Genomic DNA, 25789 nt, shown 5'->3' on the forward strand with positions numbered 1-25789 from the left:
TGCGAGCCGGCGAGGGGAAGAGGGACGCCGTGAAGTGATGCAGAGAGACGAGGCGAAGTCCTCCGCTTAAAATATTTATCGTCGCAGGCCCGCCGACCACATTTGCCTAACTTTCACACTCCCGCGCAGGGCAAAAGGGGGCGATGTAGCAGCTGCGAGCGCGTTAAATGATGTCTTCCGATCCAGCTGCTCCTTGCTGCCTCGTCTTCACGTTGCCTTTAAATATCTGTTGTGACAGAGAGTGCAGGGACGGAGCGCTCCAAGGCGCCGCGAGCAGCCGATCGGCCTGACTTGGTTGCCGGCGCTTGGCGGTAAATGCGAGCACCTAATGTGGTTTGTGAAGAGCAAAAGGTTGGGATTTGTTGGAACCGTGTTGTTGTTTTACTCACGCCAATAAGACTTTAAATGGGGCACCTTGTGGAAAATTTCGATTCTTTGTATACAAATATGAACCTAAACCTAACCCCTAATCCTAAACTAATCCACATTTGAACAATAACCCTGAACCACAAAGTGAGCTAACACTGTGGTAGCCATACTACCAGAACCTTAACCCCTAAATTTAACCCTACCGTAACTTAACCAAAAGCGGAAGTCAACCCAAAAATATTTTTTTTCAAGAATGTGTTCTATTCAGGCACACTACTTGAACCAAGGCATTATGATTAATATGAAATATAAGCAAAATCCACCCGTTTTTAGCCATCTCTGGGGGCGGCCATTTTGTCACAGACCCTCAGGGCTCAGATAACGACTAATCGCGGCTCTCGAGCTATGATTGGGCGTTACTTGAACCCTGAGTAGTTGTGATGTCATTTTCAGAAGTGACAAAATGGCCGCCCCCGGAGATGGCTAAAAACGGGTGGATTTTGCTGCTTAACTCATATTCCACAAACACAATATTAATCAGAATGCCCTGTTTCAACTAGTGGGCCTGCATATAACATATTCTTTAAAAAAATATGTTTGGGTTGACTTGAACCTAACCACTAACTCTAAAATAACTAAACTGTAAATTTAACCAGGTAAATGTTTGGTAGTCATCTTAGTTCTGGAAATCTGTCACTTCAGCCCCACTGTGACATAATAGTGGGGCTCATTTACTGTATATAATAACCTTCGATGCACTGAGTTTCTCCACTCACATGATCAGCAAGGCTAGGTAAAGATCCAGGGCCACTTTCAAGCTTCCGAAACACTGTCAAGCAGAAACAGCCCTGCTGTCGTTTCAAAGCCGAAAGGAAAGCAGAGCTGCAGTGAGTTTTGTTGGAAGCACAGTGTTAGCTTCTGATAAATGACATGTTGCTCGGTGACGTTGCCGACAGTGGAGGTGCAGTCGTATTTGTGCCAGTCCAGCCAGTCTAATTTGGCAACTTGGTGATGAAGTGCTGCCTTCCCAAGAGAAAATAGAATCCATGCTATCTTTTCGGGGCTTGCATGTGCTTTGCAGAATTTTAACACCTGCCGACTGTTTTAAATTCTCCCTAACACCATCTTTTATACATGCAGTCCACTTGTGAAGTAGACTGTAAGTGCTTACACAGGATTTTGACCCGCACACACATGATCATAAAAGTCATGAGCTGCTATAGGGACATGAATAATAAATGTACCACATTCATTATATCTCACCGAGTGACTAAATCACAAGCGTGCATTCGTCCCATAGCGAATGCAGCTAGGCGGACATTTAAAAAGTGAGACGGTCAACTAGCAGCACTTGCTGACGTACGTGCAAGCAACTGTTCGCCACCCAATTGCAGGGTACATTCAAACAAACAATTAAATGTCACTGATGAAGCTAACGTATGAGAAAGGCACTAAAGTGGAAGTCAACACAAACATTTTTTTCAAGAATATGTTCTATGCAAGCCCACTAGTTGAAACAGGGCATTCTGATAAATATTGTGTTTGTGGAATAAGTGTTAATCCACTCGTTTTTATCCAGCTCCGGGGGCGGCCATTTTGTCTTCTGTCGACTGAAAATGACATTGCAACTGCTCACAACGACCAATCACCGCTCAGACTCAGAAAAACAGGTCAGCCGTGATTGGTCGTTGTGAGCAGTTGTGATGTCATTTTCAGTCGACAGAAGACAAAATGGCCGCCCTCAGAGATCACTAAAAACGAGTGCATTTTGCTGCTTAATTTATATTCCACAGACACAAAATTAATCAGAATGCCGTGTTTCAACTGGTGGCCTGCTGGGAACTTATTCTTGAAAAAAATATGTTTGTGATGACTTCCGCTTTAAAGTGTGTAAAAACATTTTTTTTTCACAATTACTGTTTATTAACAAATTGTTGTTGTTCATTTCGGATTGTTGATTAAACACAAACGATAATCGTTCTGTTTTCATGGAGGACTACAGAATAAATCCGTCTGAAATTAGAGGATTCTGACAATTTCAAGTTAAACGATTACTCTAAACGATTATGGAGACAAACGCGATAGAAAATCGTTTGTCCAATTCCTGGCGCGGGGGGGTTCCCTCCGTGCTGAAATCGTCCAACGATAGCCAGGCGGGCGCTCCCATTCAAGTCAGCTAATTTCCCGGATTTTTACGGCCCTCGTCAAGAGTGTAATGCTGTGCCAGTTAACTTGGCTGGCCTCCTCGTTTAGTCTCTCCTCTCCCGGGCCGCATTAGTGAGCTCGGAGTGGCGCCGCCTCTGCAGAGACTTGTTGTCGGTCACCCCCAACTCGAACGCAAGGACAGCTGCGGCAATAACTCCGACATAATGATCTTGAAAAGCGGCGATCTGCCGCAGAGAGGCGACACATTAAAAAGCCGAGTGCCGCCGGGGGGAAAACGCCAGGCCTCACTTCAAGAGGATTTCCGAATACTTGCAGAGGAACGTTATAGACACAACACATCTCGCTGTGGATTTTTTGTTGTTGTTTTTTTTCTTGCAAAAATAATGTGCTGATGTTTCAGCACAGCCAGCGAGAAAACCGCGAGAATGTCCACTCTAAACCCGATCTACCTTGAAGCAGCATGCTGGCGTAATTATAATCCAACTATTGCTTTTAAATTACAGCCTGCTAATGAGCTGCTTGCCGGAGCCAAGTAAGTAAAGACTATTGCACTTTTTTCACCAGATCAGCATATTTTGTAGAACATGCAAAAAGCATGAACATTCATCTCATCCGCTGTGTTTAAAGACAAAAGTAGCAGAAGATCCAACTTGTTGTTTTTAGTAAAAGAGCTTGTTTGCTTGCACATACATCCATTTTTAATAGACTTTTCACCCCCATCTGCTGAATTGGATTTTTAGGCAGAAGTGACTTTTTATAAATTCTCCTTCAAAGAGCAGCAGATGCTACAAGCCACATGTCCTTAAATTGAGCTAAGACCGGATGCCACTTAATGCTCCGACGTTCCGGAAACACGCATGTTGGGTCAGCGAAGACTCTTGTTCATAGGTGTGAAAGGGGAATGCTTGTTGGTCTATATGCACGCTGCGATTGGCCGGGCCAAGGTGTACCCCGCCTCTTGCCAAAAGTCAGCTGGGCTAGGCTCCAACTCACTCCTGACCCTAATGACGACAAGCGCTTAAGGAAATGGGTGGGCGGATGGTTCAAGTGACACAATTCCAATCCTGGAATATGTGCCATATGGGAGGGGGGAATTGAAAACCAATTTGAATCGGAAAATCCTTTTGGATATAAAAGATGTGAGTGCCTCTAATCGAACCGAATTGTTCCATTGTTCCACTTTAAAATGTACGGTCCTTGAATCGTATCGTACTGCATTTATCGAGATACGTATCGAATTGTCTTTTTCAAAGTGGAACGATTGAATTTGGTAAAAAAAAAATAAATTTCAACACAATTATAATGTAGGTCAATTATATACAACTTTTAACGATTTGACTCCGATTTGATCCGGTACGAATAGCGGGGGTCCTCCATACAATTTTCTAGCTTGTTTAAATAGGACGTAACAAAGAAATAATTTTTCAAAATTTAGGGGTACTGGGATTCAATTGAAATGAGCTCGAAAGCCTTTAATATGGAAAATAATGTGTGACAAATCCCAACTGAATGTTATGTAAAGTTTAATATCTGTCTGAATTATGTATTTTTCTTTACTCGCGGTCACTGCCTTGAGTCGATGCTTGTGGCGTTATTTACGTGCAATTTGGGCATCTGCGAAGGTGGGTTGTTTTGTGTGTTTGGGTCACTGTAAAGGCAGACATTCGTGCCACTTAAAATGTTCGTATAAATAGACAGTGAAAACGCATATGTGCTGTAAATCTAGACTAAATCATCCTATTCCAAAAACATCACATCAAATCCCACTTTTGTACTTGACTCAAACGAGCCAAAGGAGAAGCGGGAAGAATGGCTTTCACTCGCCGCTTGTTTATTGAAAATATTTGGACGTTCGGTGTGAAAATTGGGTTGATTGTCAGCGTGTTTGGCTGCCAAAATGCTCACATCCATCTGCTCCTCCCAGCTGCTCGCTCACACCAGCTCGAAGAGTCGCGTTCAGGTTGTTGCCATCAACAACTAAACACAAGCAGAATCCCATTTAGCGCAGGCCTCAGCCAAGGCGCAAGGTTTCACATTTGCAATTGGTCTCATTAAAAGTCGTGTTTTAATCACCAAGAAATATGCAAAATATTTACCAATATATTTGTTAAATATACTACTAAAAGATTCTAAAATGTCCAACTCATTCACTGCCAGACATTTTCAGATCCTCTTTTAGCCTAACGTTTGAAAAATTGTGATTAAAAATTGTGATAAAAATATAAATAAATTCCTGGGAGTAAATTTGTCAATGGCATTGCATGAGTTAATGAGAATTCGGGGAAATTTAAAATCTTTAAATAATAGGATTTCAATGTAATACCGTATAATTAGAATGATGCACAATAAATATCAATTCATTTGCTATTTATTTTTTGCTTATTGTCAAAATATCATCGCTGTCCTGTGAAAAACACGTATCTCCAATTTTGAAAATTTTTGTAAAGCGGAAACACCATTCATGTAAAAATAAGAAAAAAAAAAAAAATGGAGATAAGTGTTTTTCACAGGACAGTGACGATAATGTAGTTTTTCAGGCAAAATGTAACATTTTCATGTCGACTTTTTTGCAACCAAATGTAGTTTTATATGGCAAAATATCGCACTGTAGGAATGTAACTATTCACTCGAATCGATTAATCTGGGCGAATCGATTTTTAATCGATTTTTGATTTTTGGAAAATGACCACTTTCCTTAATGCATATATATTGTTTGTGACAAGATATGCTGAAGGAATTTTGTAGTATTGATATTTTTTGGGGGCGCGTGACAAAAGGCAGATTTTGTGTTAAACTGTTGCATTTTTTGCACGCAAATAACTTTGACACGCTACGTGCTTGGCAAAAGAAGTGCTTTCGATATCCTTCTGCATATACTTTACATATCTTTTCTATTGTAAATGAATAAATCATTGTGAAGAGGAGCAGCCCGCCGTCCAGTAGCAGCATGGCTGTTAATTAAATGCATACATAACAACAGCACGTTCTGCTTGGAGAATGACAGAAAAATAACAAGTGCCCGAGTATAAAAAAAAAAAAAAAAAAAAAAAGTGCAGCTGTTGCCATAAATAAGCAATAAACTCATAATGAGCGCATCATGTTAAATGTTATTGTGTTGGCATAAATGAGCGCCATCGCTCTTCCTTTGCCGCAAAATATTTGCAGCCAATTTTGCCCGACTTGAATCACCGCAGTGCAGAAATGTCGTCTTTTATGGAGCTGAATTGCCTATTTTTATTTTTTATTTATTTATTTGGAGCATTTCTGTCCAACTTAACATAAGGCAGATGGTGTTTTGGGGGTTGTGTGACATACTTGTAGTACTGTCTGCTCCTGGGACCAAAACTACGGAAAAATTAAACAGATGAGCCGGACTTGTAAGTTGGTTAAAGACGTTCTCGTCATTCAAATTTCGCTTTAAGATAGAACGGATCAGAATGCCTTGATTGTTGTTGCATTTCACTCGACGGCAACAAAATGAGGCAAGCATCTCTGATGAATCAAAAAGAAAAATAACAATGGAAAATGGAATAACTGTAACCAAAGTTGGTGCAACGTGGCAGTGCAAAAATAGCCAAACTATGATTGTTTGAGGTTTTATGCAAATGGTGGAGTGGAAAAAATGTTACAATAACACTTTGGCGGAGAACAGTATTTTAATGTGTGGTGTTTTTATTATGGCAGAGTATGAGGGCACCGTTAAATATATAAGTGGGTTAATTATAATTATAAACTACTTGATAAAGCACAAACCAAGTTAATGCCCTAGTAAACCTGATTGGTGGATTTTTGAGAATACATGGATAGTTTTAAGAATATTGTGTCTTAATTCACTGATTAGATTACGTTTTTCATGCATAGTTTGGATGCGATTTTGTCCTCATGCTGAGCTTAAAGTGCTCTACTTTCACGACTGGCGTAAATTGCGCCGTTTTTCTCCATCACATCAAATTTTTTAGCTGCCCGTTTTCTTAAAAAATATGAAATACATGTGTATGTATGTAAATAAATCACTAGGTTTTATTTATAGCTACAAGCTTTGAAAACAAAAAAGCAGGATAAAATGAAATAAAATTTAGCGAAAATAGATGAGTGCATAGACGGAAAAAACATGGATTTCCAAGTATGCTTAGTCGGACTATTTTTTTAAGTTTCCCGTCTTTGGTTTATCGCCTACAAAATGGGCGTCCGTCCTGCCAATCATAATCAGCTTTTCTTACTATCGTCTTACTCTATCAGTGGAATTTTGCCAATCTGGAGGATAAGATGTGGAGAAAAATACTTGAAATGCTAAAAAAAAAAACGGCCTGCAATTTTGGAATCAGCATGCCAAATTTTGCCTGAAAATTGAACTCAACAGAATTTTTCTTTCAAACTGTTCCCCAGTTGTATTTTCAATTTCTTTTTTTACGCGGGTCTGTCTGTCACATTGGTCCACTAAACCATTTCTGAATCATGAATGTGTGTAACTTCAATCAGTATTTTCTATCAAATTGAATCCAATTACGGTCACGTTAATTCCGATGTAAGTGTCTAGTTATGTGGCTGATGGTGGCCTGACGCCGGCGGCCGTTGTCAGAGAACACACGCGGCCAAATTGCTACGAGATGGCACGGGTGTCGCGTATAAAGACGTCGCTTTTAACAATGCCGCCGCCATCACATCTATTTTCGGCAGCTAGCGGTGCATCAGTGTTGTAAGCTGCCAAGCCTGTCACATTCACTCGTCGGCGCGTGTCACCCATTTGGGTTCTCAGACAGCGTTTTTGCCAGGAGAAATGATTTGTTCACGTGCTTCGATCGTGAGCCGCCGCCGCCGCCGGCCATTAATGCGTGCCGACGTGCTATTTTGCAACAAGTCAGAGTGCGTCACTCATTTTGGATCATCACTAAGCAACAAAGGCCAATCATGCTTCGATTTATTTTATATTAGCTACACCATTGCTTTTTCCCCCGTTTCCACGTGTGCTTTATTTTTTCGGAAACCTGACCTCACTCTCCGGTCATTTTCACTCATTTCCATCTAATTAGCTTCATTAGCCCTTCCAATCATCCATTTTGTCTACCACTTATCCTCATTAGGATAGTGGGTGAGCCGGAGCCTAGCTCAGCTGACTTTGAGCAAGAAGAAGGGTACGAGAAAAAAAAGTTCTGTCTGTAAAAAAGAAGTAATTTCCTTTTGGATCAAACACCTGCTGTGAACAGCAAGTTGTGCAAAAAGTACTGAAATGCTGAACAGTTTGATATGTGCAATCAAAAGTTTAGAAAAGGTCCAATGTAGTTCAACTGTAAAGGTAATAGAGCATTATAGGTTCATCCAGAAATTTCAAATGAAAACTGAGTAGTGTATTATGAGGCATCGTGGCTACTGGTGTTCCGCAAGGCTCTGTCGTCAGCCCGTTTTTTGCTCATCAGCTACCTGTTGTTGGACACCTTGTCCAGCAACTGAACTCAGGTGTTGGGGTCAGGGGCGGAGCCAGATCGTGGCTAATGGTTGGGCCTGAATATTTCTCTCAGTGAGAAATAAATAAAATAAAAATAATTTTAAAAAATGAATAAAAATAAATAAAAATAAAATAAAATAAAAAACACAAAACAAAAATTGAAAAATAATTTAATGATAATTTACTAAAAATGTAAAATTACCGGTATATATTTTGTCTGTCAATCTGGGTCGGCCTGTGCACACCCAGGTCCACCCATGGCTCCGCCCCTTGTTGGGGTGGAAACTCTGGTGGGTCTCCGTATTGCCTGCCTTTACGGGCTCTCTCTCTTTTTTAGTAGAAGTGGGCCTTCAACTGATTTTTTGAACCTTCTTCACTTACCACTTCAGTTCCAGGTTTTAATAATGAAGTTCACGACTGGCTCACAGACTTTATGATGTAGCACTATGGCACCGTATGCCCGTATTAAAAATGTCATTTTTATCATACGTCTGGTTACGAAGTGTGCAGTCTTGTGGCCCCTTAGTAGGGCTGATAGCAAAATTGCGGCCCGCTCCCTTATTTAAGTTGCCCATCCCTGCCTTAGCTGGTGTGGAAGTTTGCACTTGACGTTGGTCCAGCGTTTGGGGCAACGTATCAGTCGTTCGGCCCTTGCATGAGACATATCTCAAACAGGCTAATTTGAATGAGACAATAACACGTGTGTGTAAAACGTACCATAATTCTTGATCCTTGCTGTGTTTGATGAAAGTATGTCACAGATATGTTATGTAGACACCTAGGAACTTTTCAAAATCAGTTTACTTCAAGGGCTTTTGCCTTCCATCTATATGGCTAAACCTCGCCATTTTTGTCCGTGGCAGCTGGGGAGCAAATAAAAAAAGAGAAGAAAAAGAACCATTGGCCTTTGCAAGTTTTCTGGTTAATCAATTGAATGTACTGTATGCTTGATTGCACTGAGCACATCCTGCATGGCCACAGCGCCTATGAAGTGTGGAGGACAAAGCAAAAGAACAGACAAGGACATGGCCCAGGATCTTCTCTTTTCATGTTTTTGCTCTCTTTCTGTCCCTGGATTCTTTTCACCGCTTTTGAATGCTTTAATTCCCTCTGGTTAGAAGCATACGGCCATGTGCGCTATTCTTCAGTTCACAAAAAAAATGTTTTTTTTTCCCCCTTCAATACTTTGGACGACTTGGAATAATCATAAGCTGCTGCCTGCATGTTATTTCATGTTTATTGTATTGTTTCGCTTTTTTAGGACGTTCTAGCGCATCTCTGATCTTCCTGGCATTTTGTGACATTTCTGTTACGTTTCATTAAAAACATTCGCTTGCGCCGCATCACAATAAAGACGTTTTTATAAGAGCCCGGCTCCCTTAACGTGCTTTGAAAATACGCTCTTGTTAGAGGGGAGGGCTTGTTGCCACCCCGCGAATGAGTTTAACGAATACAAACAATGTGAATCATGGAATCATTTTCACATTGTGTCCCGTGCGACAAGAAAAGAACCCGGTGGAAGGCGATCGCGCTGAACATTTCCAAAGACACGCCGCCGCCCGTTTATACGGCACAAAAGCGGTGATTTGATCACGTGTGAAACCAGGTACATGCTTCCAAGTGGCAAATACCGTATTGTGCGGAGGTCACCTTGCCTCATCTGTACAACTCTGCGCACTTCACAACCCTATCCGCTTTTTTAATTGGCCCAAAGGTTAGGTAGTGATTGGGCCGTGCTGCAAATAGCAAACATCCGCAAGTAATTGACCTTTAAACGTGGATATAATTGCCGACAGATGCTGCGAGATGGCCCCAGAGCACTGCTTTTATATTAGATGGGGTGTAAGCCTGTTTAATAGAAGCTCCTCCCTTCACTTCAACGTCTTGTGCGCCAGCATCACTACTTTTACATTAGACAGGTCTGTATCATGTGAAATTATGGTGCCAAGGAATTATATGTTGAAGTGAGGGAAACACCTTCCATTAGACGGGCCAAAGCCGTGTCGTCAAATCGAAAAGTCTGGAATGAAACTGGGACTTTGCATGGTACGATAAACACCGTCTTATCGGCCATGTTGTTTGCTTGCTATGGTGTGAAAGTAATGAATTTGGTTCACATTGATTGTAAATCAAAGCAAATGTTCTCCACTGAAGGCAGATTATTTTGAAGTTTGCTTTCAGAGCATGCTTAAAAGTGTATTTTTTAAAGCGGAAGTCAACCCAAACATATTTTTTTTCCCCAGAATATGTTCTATGCAGGCCCACTAGTTGAATTAAAGCAGACTGATTATTATTGTCTTTATGGAATAGAAGTTAAGCAGCAAAATGTACCCACTTTTAGCCATCTCAGGGGGCGGCCATTTTGTCCCTTCTGTCGACTGAAAATGACATCACAAGTGCTCAGGTAGCGACCAATCATGGCTCAGCTGTTTTCTGAGCCCTGAGTAGTTGTGATGTCATTTTCAGTCAATAGAAGGGACAAAATGGCCGCCCCCTGAGCTAGCTAAAAACGGGTGCATTGCTCATATTCCACAAACACAATATTAACCAGAATGCCATGTTTAGACTATTGGGCCTGCGTAGAACATATTCTGGAAAACAATATGTTTGGGTTGACTTTACTTTAAATAGGCAGTTACTTTCAACGAATTGTGGCAAAGTATCAAGGGCTCTAAGAATATTACATCCATGTGAAAATGGCAGAAAAGTCAGTATCAAAAATCTTCCCTCAATGTGGGGGTGGCCAGAGAGTGACAAAAGACACCGCTGGCCACCATGTAGCTCCGCCCCTGGTTGTAACTAGTTTGAGACAGTTTAGGGTGCAATAGAAATTCTACGTAGTAGCTGTGAAAAGTTACAGCAGTAAACAACTAAGAATCAGACCTGAACTTGGCTAACATATATGCCTGAAGGAGGCCTATCGTAACACTACTGAAAATTGTTCAGCAAATAACAGCGGCTAGATGACAAAACAATAACAACAACCTGTAAATACTATTTAAAAATTCCAAATACATTAACCCTGTTAATGAAATACTCACTAAATAAGATTTGCGGAAAAGAGACAAAACAGGGGGTTGATGGTGGCTGGTTGCCATGGCGATACTTGGCGCTGACTGAAGTGCCTGTTTGTGTTTTTTTTTTTTCTCGATGCTGATAGAGCGGACCGGCGGATAGCCGAGCTCCAGACAGCCAATCCATTCTCCTGATTAGCCCTCCTCGTTAGTCCTCCCCGCTCTCTTCCACTTTTCATTCGTTGGAATCCGTTGGAATCATTTAAGCACGCCGGGCAACGCTGCACTTCTTTCAACGTCTGTCTTGGGTTTTTCTGTACCGGGACATCAAATAATATCGCTCACTTCCACGCGTGCCTCAACTGCTTTTGCTATGTTAGCATTAAGTGGCGGGGAATTATGAGAACGTGACTGCGGCTAATAAATCGACAGAAAGGAAGTCTGGGAAATAGAAATAGAAGTCTGCTTTTTACTTTAAGACCAAAATTATTATTTTTTAATGTTGGACAGTCATTTGATGTCAATCTTAAAGCAACACTGTGTCATGTCAGTTTTTGTTGATTATGGCGGCGCCATGTGGACAAAAGCGGTAGTGTTTTCACAAAAGTCAACCACATTTCCCTAGTGTCGTGAAATCCTGAGCTCTCGCTGGCCTGCAAGTTGGACTGAATTACATTTCTACTTCCAGTGGCTGTGTGAAAGACGAATAGCGATGAGGCAATGAATCGAATTTTGTTTAATTAAACAATACTTTTGTGTTTTTGTTTGTTTTGGGGCTTCTGCCATGACACAAGTAATAGCGCGTAGACGTTCGAATCGACTTCCGTCTTTATAAAGGAGGAAGTGAGTATGCCGTAAAGCAATTCAGGACATTTGTATTTTTTTGGTGTGCCAGGGTCCCTTCCATCCTCCTCAAAGTTGATTAGTGCCAGTAAAAACTATACAAACCCCCCCAGGGCATGACTAAAGTCCCATTCAACTACTAAGTCAATGTTTCATCAAAAGAGTTAAGGTCGATTTCCTGCCCAGTGCTGCTTTAATTGTTAACCTTTTGGACATGATATCACTTAAAACTTGTACTTTTTGGACTCTATTAATCCTGCGTTTCAAAATATGAACTGTTCTTGGTCGTGAAGGCGATGAGTTGGAAATTAATTAGGATACGGTGAAACGTCAAGGTGGAAGACATGGCGCCATTAAACAAGGATGCTGGCACCATATTGTACATTAGCTTATTAACCATCCGACACGGTTCACGGCGGAAGCTAATCCAAAGTTAAGTTATTACCCAAAGTCGTCGCAGGGCGTGTAAAAGGAAGCCTAATATTATGCCGTGGTGTATTTAATGGAGTTTCAAATGCTAAATGTAATTCCATCTGTTGCGCATAATAGCTTTGAGTTTTATGTGCCTCGTGATCGTTCGACTCGGACGGGAAAATGCCTCGCGGCGAACTGCCAGACGTCCTCCGCAACAGGAATGCAATAATAAGATGCTGGAGTTAGTTTTAAAACAGTTAATTATTAGCATTCTAATTAAGGAGGTAACGCGAGGTTACTCTCAGAGAAAGATTGGCCACGAGACACGTTCAGCAATCGCTCACTATTGAGCATTTAGTATCACGCCCTCTCATCTTCAAGTTATTCTTCAAAACAACAGCAGCCACTAACAGAGCTGGCAAACAGAAGCGTATTGTTCTGCGGAAGTTTGTTTGTATTTCATTAGAAAAAAAAATAGGCCATGGGTATAAGAACTTTTCATTGAAAAGTATTTTTCAAGTCACTCCAAATTCATGTGCATTACATTTTTTGTGTCTAATATGTCTAAGGGGGAGGGGGAGGTCTTCGACCCTAACCCTGAAATCCGCAATATAAAAATAAAAATATATATTAAAGCAGCACTGGGCAAGAAATCGACCTTAATACCATTTTTTCACAACTCTTTTGATGAAACATTGACTTACAATACAGCAGTTGAATGGGACTTCATGCCCTGAGGGGGTCTGTATTGTTTTTTACTGGCACAAAGCAACTTTGAGGAGGATGGGATCAACCCTGGCAGGCTGGCACACAAAACAATTCAAATGTCCTGAATTGCTTTACGACATACTCACTTCCTCCTTTCGCTATAAGGACGGCTCAGGATTTCATGACACTACGCGCTGGCACGCATGGTTGATTTTTGTCAAAACACTACTGCTTTTGTGTTTAAAAAGCAGGATTACAGAGGATGATTTTCAATAATTTACAACAAAAACTGAAGTTGTGCTTCCTGTTTTTGTTCTTCGTCTTTCAAATTTAACGCTGTCTAAAACTCAATAGTGTGTGACACCATCTTGTGGACACAGGATTACACTCAATATAAACAATAGTTAGACAAAAATACAGTTATTAACTGTCTAAGAAAATCCGCAAAATAGCAAGACTACACACCCCTGCTCAAGTTTTTTGTGATATTAAAAAGATGAGACCGACATACAGTAATTCATTCCAAAACTTGTTCCAAGTCCAACCCTAAGGTCACATTAATGGTGGCAAAAGTTACCAAATGATTTATCTTGCTTGCATTTTTGTTTACGCATACAGTACCACAAAAACCTGGCATTCAAACACCAGTATGTAGACTTTTTATACTCACTGTTTGGTTACAGATGTAGCTGTTGTCAAATGCGCTATATAAATAAAATTGCATTGTATTGTATTTACCGAATTTTAAATAAAAAAATGGTATCAAAACGATTAATCGATTGACAAAATTAATTATAGATTTAATTGATAATCGTTTGGTTATCGATTAACTGTCGCACCTCGACCATAAACTACAAAGTAAAGCAGAGATTCAACCCGAACATCTGAGCTGTGAGTCAGATAAGCAAATCACGAGACCACTGTGTCGTTATACGCCTGACAGACACTCACAAATAAATCCCGGTTCGACTGTTAAACTCCCGAAGTGGCAATTTGCCAGGAAGGCAGCATGAAAGCGCCTCGTGATTTGCCCCAGTTGACTGTTACTTCAAGTGATTTTTTTTTTTTATGGTTTCTGTTCCCTTCTTTAAATGTTTATAGAGACCCAACTGAAAGGCCGAAAATGAAAACAACTCTCAGTTAATCCCCACGCAGTCATTTATTGATGATTGTGAAATGTGTGCGTTCACCGGGCAAAACCAGGACGTAATTGTCACAATAATGAGGCCATAACTCAAACACACACTCTGGATGGAGAGGATGTGTCTCTCAATCAAGAAACAGAATGATCCGATGCGTGCCAGGCCTCCTCAGCCATTCCCCCGAGGCATCCATCTGGACAACGAGCCACTGAAATCTGGACTCTATAATGTATATGAGAGGAAGAGCGCAAGGCGCCCGGAGAGCTACGAGGACCCTCGGATCCATCCGTCAGCCGGACCGCGCGGCTCTGCGCCACGATGCAGCAAGAGCCAAAGACTTCCAGCAGGGACACCGTGAGATCATCTGCATGACTGAGTGTGTTTACGAGTTTCCTAATGACCACAACAACAACAACAAGACCTGCTTAAGTGTTATGAGCGTTCGCGCCATTGGGGAATTGGCAAGAATGAACGTCAACAATTTCCAACAAAACGCGCATTGTAAACTTTGAGCTTACGTTTATGAACATTTAAGACATTTGACTGCATCATTGTGAGGTTCTCCTGTACTCTTAAAACAGCTGGGCAAAAAGTAAGCCAAATTGGGTGAAATAGCTAAGCCAGTGCTAGGTCCAAAAGGGACAGAGCCAATGTTGGGGTGTTTCTACCCAGCAACATTGGGTTGAGGATTCGACGCAGCACGTTGGGTCAAGATTGTGATCGAAGAATAGGTAAAAACGACTCATGATCAGTTAGAGATGCTTAGAAACAGTATAACCAGTGTGGGGAATTGCCATCTGTTATCTCAAGAGCATTGGCCAACAGCTTAGGTGTCGTTATACAGTAAATAAGATGGCTGGTGGATGAGAATAGCGGTTAGCTTTGCTAGCTTTGGTTACTCTGATCGCTAGTGGTCCAAAAATAGAGTCCCGACTGGCAGCAAAAAACGAGGGCAAATCAAAGTCCAACCTCGTCACTAAAATGTTAATGCACAGACAACAACTATGTGCTAACCAAATCATAATTCATCGTAGAACTTGAAAAAGATTGAGGATCGCTGTACTGGGAGGAAAAATATTGTCGTCATCCGTGAATCGCCTCTCGACTTTTCATCACGTCAATGACAAAAATTGGATAAGTATATGCCTCGGAGTATTTTTATATGCTCTGTTTGTATGTGTTACTGCTCCATGTGTGTTAAAGCAGTGGTTGTTTGAAGGATTATTGTAACATCTGTACTAAACTCCATTAGCCCGTCTACACGGTTTCACATTATGTATTTGCAATAAGCTAGCAGACTTTCATTATCATTTGATTTGGCTCAATATTTTGGTAGGTTTTTCCAAGTTTACAGTATATGTGTCTAAAGTGTATGTGAGAGGTCAAATTATATGTAGTATTTATAATACGTATACAGTGTATCTGTATATATTTTAGATTTTTTACTCAATACGGGTGTGTCTTGATCATATTCCCCGTGATACATGTTGTTTCTCGTATTATACATTTTGTGATATTTTTGCTTGGTAGTGTGCCATGAGCTGTTTCTAATGTAAAACAAGTCATAAAGGTTGGTAAACTGAGCTAAACAGCCAATGGAAACATCACCGTATATCAATAATTTTACGGTTTTAAGAGTATTGCCCTTTGAACGCATACAATTAAAGGGAAAAGCCACTCGCCATTCATTTTTTTCCCATGAGCCATGTATCTTTAATAAGCAGAGAATTGCCAATAAAAGTTACATTTGCACTGATTGATTCAGGGATATCAAAATTGGCCATCTTAAATAGCCATTTAACTATGAGTTATGTTATTTTCACATTAAATATCAATGCAAAATTGACATTTATGGGAACATGCCATTTTACCTTGTTATAAGATAAGAGGAACATAAACAACTCATCTCAGGGGACCATTATCATCCATTAGTGGACATTCAGGTCCAAGACCATGTAAACATTGTAAAACATTAAACCTTCATGTGTTTAAACTTTGGCCTCCTGACTGGAAAGTTGCCTGTATCGGCTGAGCTAACACCACAGCGTGAGACGTACCAAATAAGCCCTTTCTAGGGCTTGCATCATCTTCTCATTCTCTTCTGAAGTCTAAAATCAATAATGCACTGTACATATGTAAACTAGCAAACTGTGGGAGTGATACATGGTGGTTTTCTCACACCAGATTTTGTCCTCGCTGACTGTGCCTTATACTGAAAACATCCGTCTGCGTTTGTGTGTAAAAAAAAAAAAAAGATCAGCGCAAAACACAACGATATAGCGGCAAATCCATGGTCTAAAATTAGATATGTGCAATTTAAAAATCTCTCATATTGTGAAACCACAAAAACCGCAATATGGCGAGGGATGACTGTATTTCCTTGACAATTACTTTCCGACAAAGGTTTGGCGCAATCTTGTCGCATTTTTAGGTGTCCCAGGAAGAGCACAAAAATGTGAGTAGGTTAGTTTTTTTTTTTTTTTCGCAAATAGCCGAGGAAAGCTTCCACAGAAGTAGAGAGGAACTTGTTGTCACACAGGTTGGTTAGGAGCTTGCCACCGGAGGGCGCTGTCTTTCAAATTGCTGGACGTATCCATCCATTATCCAAGCCGCTTATCAAATTTACGGAAATGCAATCAGAGCTTACGTACAGAGTCTCTGGAGTAAGAGTTTTTCTTCTAGGCTTTAACACAATGGATTTATAACAACATAATCATTACCCCCATAATCCCCACCCCCCAAAAAAAAAGAAAAAGTGTAAAGGGGAAGCTATAGTTGACATTGTTTATTAGCTAGCTAACCAGTTGCCAGACTATTGTTAGCCATGCTAACAAAAAATTCTAGTTGCTGTTGGTCATCACATTCACTTTGTGAGCATCTTGACATTATTATTCATTTCTCTTTTTTTTCCTATAAAGAAACTTTAGGCAGAAACTTTACACAAAAGCCCAGATGTCTTGGCTGTCATGGCGGTTGTAATTAGTAGGTACGGTAAATCTATCCAGAGCACTGACAAGGACGTGGATATAAATTACAGAACACCGGCAAGATGTTGCTCAAAAATAAATGAGCAAGAGGTGGCTGGAGAAATACTCCACCCATCCCTGAAAGTAAGCTTTGTCAAATACCATTTAGTTTTTAGTGAGGGGGAAGAATGTCAGTTTTTGTTCCCCATGTTTTATATACGCTAGGCTGGCTTGCATATGTGTTACCTGTTCACATTCCTTGCTCATTTTGTGTTAAGATGCATTCAGTTATGCATTTGTTTGCCCATTATAATTGACAAACAACCCCATTGTGTGTGACGACCAACCCCAATGGGGAGTTAGTTGTCACAATGTGTCAGAGTGTTTTTGATAATTGCCTCTTGTTTAGAATGAGATTGAAAATTAGTGGGATACACATTTCACCTTAAACTTCATGAAAAAAAAAAATAGTACGGTAGTAGAGTATGTATCTCCTCCATTAAATGTGAATAGCTGAATTGGTTAATAGTGAACTGCCAGTACGTGGGGGATTACTGTAGATGCTACGCTAACTGTTAGTTTATCTGGTAGGGTTACTGTAAGTCTGTGGAAGAAGTGGCAACCACCCCAAGAAGCAAACAGAAAGATGTTACCGTGGTGATAATGACAAATACAATCTACGTCCACTCCTGTGATACCGTGAGGGACGCGATCCCAAACTGACATCATCAATAAGCTACCGACGGGGCATGACACCAGATGAATGTATATTTATATACCGGTACATGTATTTGAATCAGTGCTTCAAGCAAAGGCAGATGTCTCAATAATCGCACATTCATCTTACGTTGACGTTAGCAGATGTTGTTTGTTCTTGTTCCACATGCATTTTTTAACGACGATAATTTGCGATCTGTGATTGTTATTGTTTTCGCAAATACACAAAGTAGCTAAACTGCCCTGCTCCAAATAACTCGTATTTGTCAAAACAACATGGCCACCACTTAGAAGGCCATTGAAGTCAACGCTCGACGTCACAATCGAAGTCACTTTGTTTACTCTCCCTGGGAAAATGCGGCTGACCACGCATATGTGAAAGCAATTATTTCACTCAAAACGTGTTCCCCAGCCGCCGGTCTTTAAATCTGTTGCTTTTGGCTAATTGAAGAATTAATCACACGGACCGGGAACTTTACATTAACAATTGTCGCTAACGTAATTACCAAAGTGTTTCTTGCTGGATGTATTAACAACTTAATTATACTTTAATCATATTTTCTGCCATGAGGAAACTCTCGCTTTGCTATCGTTGACAATTCAATTATGGATTTGTCGAAACTTTCCAATAAGTGAGAACGATTCGAATGTGATTACATTTCATTACACCACGACAGGATACTGAAGCAGTGGAGTTTGCACACATCCGACGTGATGTTTTCCCAATGATAACAGTATCACAACACTCGTTTCATGATAAAAGAAGAATGAGGCAGCAGACGGCTGTAAAAGAGCTTTACGAAAAGAAAATGACACGACTGTCACTCCTGTCAAAACACTATTAACTTGCAACAGCAATCAAAAATGCCACACAAGCAACAACATAAATCCTTCGACAGCTATCCCCGTAGCTATGTTACACATCCATCTGTTATGTAACCTGTCCACCCCCGTGTTCATTGGTGTGGTTTATTTTTAATAGCAAATGTATTTTTGTTTGTGTAGACTGATTCACCACGTTGTCACACAAATGGATTTGGATTTTAAAAAATAGATGTGGTGGGAATTCAGACATAGTTTGCCATGATATCTGTCCTGTTATCTGTCTGTCTGGCAGATGATGTTTTTTTGTTTTTTTGTTTTTTGTATGACAGCCAGCGTGGAAACAGGTGATCGAGTATTGGCTTTTTCCACCATTTACCCGCCCGTTTTTGATGATCATGTGCTAGTTTGCTTCGTACCGTTTGTCTTCCGTGTTTTTTTGTCCCTTATTGGCACTAGCTCATGTAAGTACTTTTCCATTCATCATGCTTCCGTGTTCCTTCTAACCATGTGTACTTTAGGTTATGTTTGTGTTGTTGTAGTTATAGTTTGCTCGCTACTTAAAGGGATTTGGTTCGTTTCTTCTGGGCGACTAATATTGCATTTGAGGAAGGTGCGATAGAGCGCCCCTTTGAATTGAGCGTTCCGAGTTGCAAAATCCGGGAAAAAAAAAGGATCCCCGAGTTCACCGTCCGACTTCAGTGTGATGTCACTCTTCAATGGCGACACCCTGCAGACACAGACCCTGAATGGCAAAATTAAATTCACATGTTTTTTTTATTTATTTATTATTATGAATGTAGCGATTCAAAATAACTTAATGTAACACAACGTGATTTGGGCTAACTGCATGAAGATACTGTATGCCGCCTGTCTCGTGCTGCCTTAGTTTAATAGTTTAATATCATTTTAATTGCTCCTATCGGGCATTTATGTATGCTTTTAAAGGTGAAATGTATAGTTGTTGCGCTGTAGGGTTCACGTTAGCTAGCGGTGTAGCCATTATGTCTTGCTAAATTCCTCCAAGACAACCCAACCAAACATTTTTAACATACCCTGTGAGAAAACGATGATAGTGATGATGATTATTGTGCTTTGGTTTCAATCCGTCTGTTTAAAAGTGGCTTCTACATCCTACAATCTCCCTTTTTCAAATATTAACAACATCCACTCAATTGATCTTCACCCACGGGAAACTTGAAAAAAAACCCAAACCTTTTTTGAGTATATTTTGAAAGTTTTTGTCGTTGCTTTCAGTTCCACCTGGAAGTTGCCCGGTGCCTGTTGTTTACAAATACTATTTTATAAACTGGCCTATTTTCAGTTATGAATGTCTGAAAACAAGCACAATCAAGAAAAGAAAAAAAAATCCCTCTTGGAGATGCAACGCTAAAAGATTAAAAGAGAGAATCCACTCCAGCCCTCCGTCTCCAGTGAGGCCCGTTTCTTCACGACAGACGAGAAGAGACAAGTTTGATTTAAAAAAAAAAATATATATATTTATATATTTTTTTGGTGGTGCAGGTGGCACAGATTGGAGCCGCCACGGCTACATTGACAGGCGGAGGGAAGCCATGTTGGGCTTTGATTGGATGCTGTAGATAAACATCTTGAAGCCAGGCGGCTCAGGAGATGACCGCGTCGCACTTTAAGCCTCACGCCGGCGTTTGGAGTCCACGTTTTGATTCTCGGCAGGTTTTCCCGGGTTACAAAGTTTCGCCAAATGGCTTCCTTGACACTGAATTGAATTTAAATGCGTTTATTGGAATTGAGTGTGTAACATCTCCAGGGCGTTTAACAGCAGCTTTAACGAGCCGTCCGTCCAGATGTTGCGCAATTACGCAGAGACACTATAACCACTGGAAATGGACTCAAAAGAAAACAGTCACTGTACTCCGTGCATCTCATGAGGTTTGATTTTCCTCCATGCGCATGTGTTTTACTCTTTCTAATTGTAAGTGGTTTACAATTACAAGTAAATACGTACGTCAATGTACTCTATTTACCCATCCTATTGTGAAAGGCATATATATATTCCTCAATGTAAAACAGTTCCTATTGTCTTAGCATATCTGTGGTAGGCTTTTGCCAAACTACGTAAACTGATCAAGATTTGTAATATACTTAACACGCACTTGTCTCGTTAACATTAACCCATTTTTAGGGGATGTCCCTGTCTCATGCATGTGAGTGATGTACTGTACATGTGCTGTACATCACGCCGTGTACAATGTTGGGCCATTGGTGGGTGGATCTGGAATCTACTCCTGCGATGAACTGGTCTTACTTGTGTCATTTTACATTTGAAGTACAGCTGAACGATTTTGAAAAAAATCTTTTTGAGGATATTTTTTACCCCCCTCAGTATTGCAATTGAAATGTAATATGAGGTCCTCTTCCCTTGTTTTTTTTTTAAATAAGCAACAAGTGAATCTGCATTTCAGTAAACAATATCAGATTGATTATACATGAATGTTTTGGTCTTATAGGTTCGGTTTATGCTAAAATGAAGGAAAGTGAACCATGAATTCATATGAAAGAAAAAAGAGAAAGAAAAGAAAAAAAAGGGATAATTAGATGATAACTTAGTACCTGAATTGCATTCCTTATAAGCATTTATTACGAGAACAGCACAAAATCCTACCAAAGCAAGTGTGCTGTCAACATAAATCAGTAAGTCATAAATCAGAATACAAAAACAATTCAAACAAATGTGTGCCTTTATCACATCAACTTTTCACGTTTCATCTAAGCCTGACCTAGAAGACCAAAACATTTGTATAATAAATCTGATATTGTTTAATGTAACGCAGATTAATTTATTGGCTGTGTTTGTTAAAAATATATGGAAGGATACCCTTTAAAAAAAAAATCTTTTAAATCACAATCACAATATTGACAAATAAAAATCGCAATTAGATTATTTTTCAGAACAATTTCTTAAGAATCATGTTAAAGATGTTCACCGCCTGAACGCTGCAGCGGGGAATTCAACCTGTATGATGCAGTTGGTCCTCCCTTTTTCAGTGAGACGAGAGCGAGGATGACGGCTGTCTGCGGCGAGCGGGGGGGGGGGGGGCGGAGGAAGCACCCGAGGCCGCCGCGCACGGTGTGGATGGTGATGAAGTGCCCCAGTAATTGGCTAACGAGATCTAAGCTGTCTCCTCTCTGCGCCTTTCACCCGGTGAAGTGACGCGGAGCAGCTCGCCGTGGGCCGTGCTGTGCGTGAGTGTGACGTCGTCCAGGCTGCTCCGCGGGTAGGGGCGGGGTTGGCGCCAGGGTGTCGACACGGGTGACGAGGACCCTCCGTGCTCTCACCTGACGTCTCTCGGCGTGAAAGTTAGGGGGGAGGTCTTGGGGAATGCTTATAAATAGCGGCGTGTTGGCACGCACATCTGCGGGCTTTTGAACCGAACTGTGCAATTGCTTCACGAGCGGATTCACCGAGTCTTGTCAGATGGCAACTTTTGAGTCATTAAAGAGTCAAGCTGTCAGATGTCGGCAATTCAGTCGAGTGCAACATAAGAGGGGGTGGGTACAATAGTGATGTCCGTAAAGTATCAATACGATAGCCGCACGGTACCAGGGTTGATATCGCTACGACATGAATCAGTCAGTCGTCATGAAAATGTAGCGGAATAATGATTGAATATATTGATTGTGATGCAATGTCACTGATGATGTGATCTTATCCTTATCATTGGCAAAATATGGGATCACGTTTTACTTTGATCCCCGAGCATGTTCTAATGTCATTATGTTAGGGTATCAAGCACATTTTTCGTTTAGAAAATAATGCAAAAGCGCCATTCCACCAAATCGGTGTCATTTTCCTCTCAAGGAAAAAGACATTTATGAATGCATGATCAAATGAAACATAAAATATGTTTTTCTTTGCATTTGATCATATTGCATATTTAATCAATTCAATTAAAAAGTCATTTAAACTACCTCGAGGACTGGAAAAAAATAGCATTTGTTGCCTGTCCCCACTTCCCTAAAATTGACTTTACCATGAAATATAATAATCCTTTAGAAATGTAAAGTTTTCATTTGTGTTGCTCCTCATCCAAGCTATACTTTATTATTCATGATGGCATAAGATAGTAGTAGGATCACACCATTCTGTTGTTACTTTTCAGTATTTAATGTTTTATTGAGCCTAACAAAGGCACGATGGGGAAACACGTCCTTCAAAATGACATCTTCTAATATTGTTCCAATTAAAGCGGCAAAGTACACTTTATGTAATTTTCTTTGCGTCAAATGATTAATGAATCACGTCAGCTGCTAAAGGTTACATCTCCAATCATTAACATTGGCCGTTGCACCAAAGTGTTGCAGTGATCTTGATGCAGAAGTTGAAAAGAAGGAGTGAAAACTTCACACATTGGAGAAATATTACTAAAAGAGGAAGATATTTTCCCCAGCTCAAGGATGAACAGCGTTGAGCTGGGACTGTTTATTTCCATCAGACACTTTTTACGAGTCCAATCACGTCTGCCCAGACGGGACACCTACATCCGATGCGTGCTCTCGGGTTTTTTTTTTGATCACGTGAAGGTTTCGCAGACGACCTTGAATTAAAATGGGCTTTTCGCCGCTTCCTTGTCAATCTTTTAGCCTCCTCAAGTCCGTTAAATCGAGTCCTCGAAACAAACAAGAAGGGCAACTATAACGATGCTCACCGGGGACCCGACCCACCAGTGTTGGCACGAGGTTGTGCGGCATCTGACGCAGAACCACCGGGTTCTGCAATAGTGTCATCCCAAAAGCCATCTGACAGTTAAACCCCCTTCTGAGCCCCTCCCATGCACCACTTTCACCGACTGGCCCAAATCAGGCCTCAACTTTCTGTCACAAAGACTCCGAGAATTTTCAGCAGAGTTTTTGCTTTGTCGTTGCTGGGTCGCCATTATCTACGGATCCTGGATGAACTGCACATTTTGTTCCTCATTGCAGGATGGAGTTGGTCTCCTCCAAAAGTATTGGAACGGCAAAACTTTGTTTTTGTTGTACAGTGCACTGAAGACATTTGGGTTTCCGATCAGAACATCACAAAAAAAGTTTGGAATTGCAGCTTTTATGTCTCGGGACAGGGCACCTTTTGTTTTGAAGCCACCTGCCGGTACTCTTCAAGTAAATGAGCAAATGTGTTGGAACGGATGTTAATGAATTAACTTCAAGTGAATAACATTTCATATTTGGTGGCATAACCTTTACTTGTAATAACTGCAAAACCTGTGAGCCTTTAACCTCACCAGACAGAAAATGGAGTCCGCCCCAAAACATAAATAAATGAACTGAACATTTCTACACTGTTCATGTGTCCCATCCACCGAATTTGGCGTCAATCGGTGAAACTGGTGTTGGGGGCTATTTTTTTTTCTAGCATTCCATTAAATGTTGGGAAGCCCTGAAATTCGAAATATTCACCAGGATGCACATGCTTTCAAAAAGTGGTGACTTTTCTGTCACGTTGGGGCACCTAAAGATTTGACCCCACCGCCCCTTCCGTCCTCACCAGCTGACTCATCCCATGTCCAACTCAGGACTGTCCGGGCGAAGGACATCACGTGAAAGCATAACCGTGTGCGCGCGTGTGTGTGTGTGTGTGTGTGTGTGTGTGTGCCGGCCCCATTGCAACACTGATGCGTTTGCGCTTTGTCCTTTCCGACAGAGTTAAAGACAGATTAATATTCCCGCGCCGCCGCCATCCGCCCCGACGCCATTACTCATCCGACATCTGCGAGCGGCGCTTTGCAAGCTTACAAGGCCTAACAGCGCGACACAGAGTGGGACCAATTATTTCCGATAGAACTTCTGCCTCTTCAACGCAATTCATCTCATGCCGCAAGACAAATATTGTGTCGGGGCAATTGCTCGTATGTGAAATAAGAGAGAGGCTGATTAGCAAAAACGCACAAGGGCCACTCTCGATAATAACAAATGGCAAGTTGTTTCTCGGTTCACGTTTCCCCCCCCCCCCCCCCCCGGAAGCGTCTCTGAAGCAACGGCGCTGCATTTTCTCCAGCTGCCCGCAGTTATATAAGATGCTTCTCGCTTCTTTTTTGGAGGCATTAGGCCCGATGCTGCAGCGAGAGCTCACGGACCGTCAGCATCAATTTGAACGAGGTGCACTCGTAGACGAACACTCCCGCAAAGTGTATCCCGTTGCGATAAGTGTGTCGGACACCGCGGAGAAGCTTTTGCGTTTAGAGTCGAGGCTGCGGCGTTTTTTTTTTTTCTGTTGATTAGCGCAACCACCTACTAAAAGTGCTTGGCGGATGTTTCGTACAAATGCGGCGTCTCTTCAAGGTGATGTTTTATAGAGAATTAACAGTTGGATCTCTGGGGTGCCCGTCCGCCCGTCATGTTAATTGAAATGACACAACCGGGCTCCACTAAATGTTTCAGTGTCTGCCAATTTTGAAAAATGTCCTTGAGCGAGCCGTTCTTGACGTGATTTGTCTTTTTCGCCGGGTTGTGTCTATTTTGGTTTCTGTCTCGTTTAGGCTTGTTCCCGCCGGCCTACCGGTCAACTCTCGCCAGCCACCGGTCTCATGTTCAGGTGTTCCCCTCATCAGTTTGAAGGTGGCAGTGAACGTTGAAACTAGTGACGGTAAATCCAAATGTCATTGTCTTAACAAAAAGTAAAAAACAAATCAGTTTGTTGTGTTTAGTTCCCTGCTTCCTTTCAGTCTTTGTTGGATCATTGCTTCAATTTGTAGTCCTTGTCAGTTTTTTTTTGTGGTTGGGTCTTTGTAGCTGCTTTTTGGACTTTCATTAATTGATTATTCATTTTTTGGGGGGGGGATGATTCCAAAGTGCCTTTCCTGAAATACTTTTCAAGAGCACTTGTGCCATCGTCATTTCATTGGTGGAATCTGGTCATGAGACAAAACCAAGGCAAAGCCAAGTCAAAGGCAAAAACGAGCAGAGCTGCAGCGTTGGCGCAGATCGACACTGAATTGCGGCGTAGTTAGTCGTGGCTACTCGCAAGCGCCATTCATTTGCAGTCTGGTGACAATCTCCTGCTCCGGAGGGAGTCTCTTTAGAAGTCAGAGGCCTCTAGCAGCACAAAAAAAGTTGCTAGATTTGTTGCTAAAACAGTGAGCTCATGCTTAGTACGTCTGCTTCACAATTCTGAGGTTCGGGGTTTGAATCACATCTCCGGCATGATGG

The 25789-nt window shown here is 41.2% G+C and overlaps 1 protein-coding gene across 1 annotated transcript in view; it reads left to right on the top strand.

Moving 5' to 3' along the window:
- ccser2a (coiled-coil serine-rich protein 2a) overlaps positions 1-16146 on the top strand; it is a 62021-nt gene extending 45875 nt beyond the window's left edge. Inside the window, exon 12 of the transcript XR_015088656.1 lies at positions 14059-16146. The gene's annotated coding sequence lies outside the window, so the exon portion shown is untranslated. The remainder of the gene's footprint in view (positions 1-14058) is intronic.
- The last annotated feature ends 9643 nt before the right edge of the window (positions 16147-25789 follow it).

The sequence above is a fragment of the Filicampus tigris genome, chromosome 11 (assembly GCF_054856515.1).
Source record: "Filicampus tigris isolate MCC_2025a chromosome 11, RoL_Ftig_1.0, whole genome shotgun sequence".
Lineage (NCBI taxonomy): Eukaryota > Metazoa > Chordata > Actinopteri > Syngnathiformes > Syngnathidae > Filicampus > Filicampus tigris.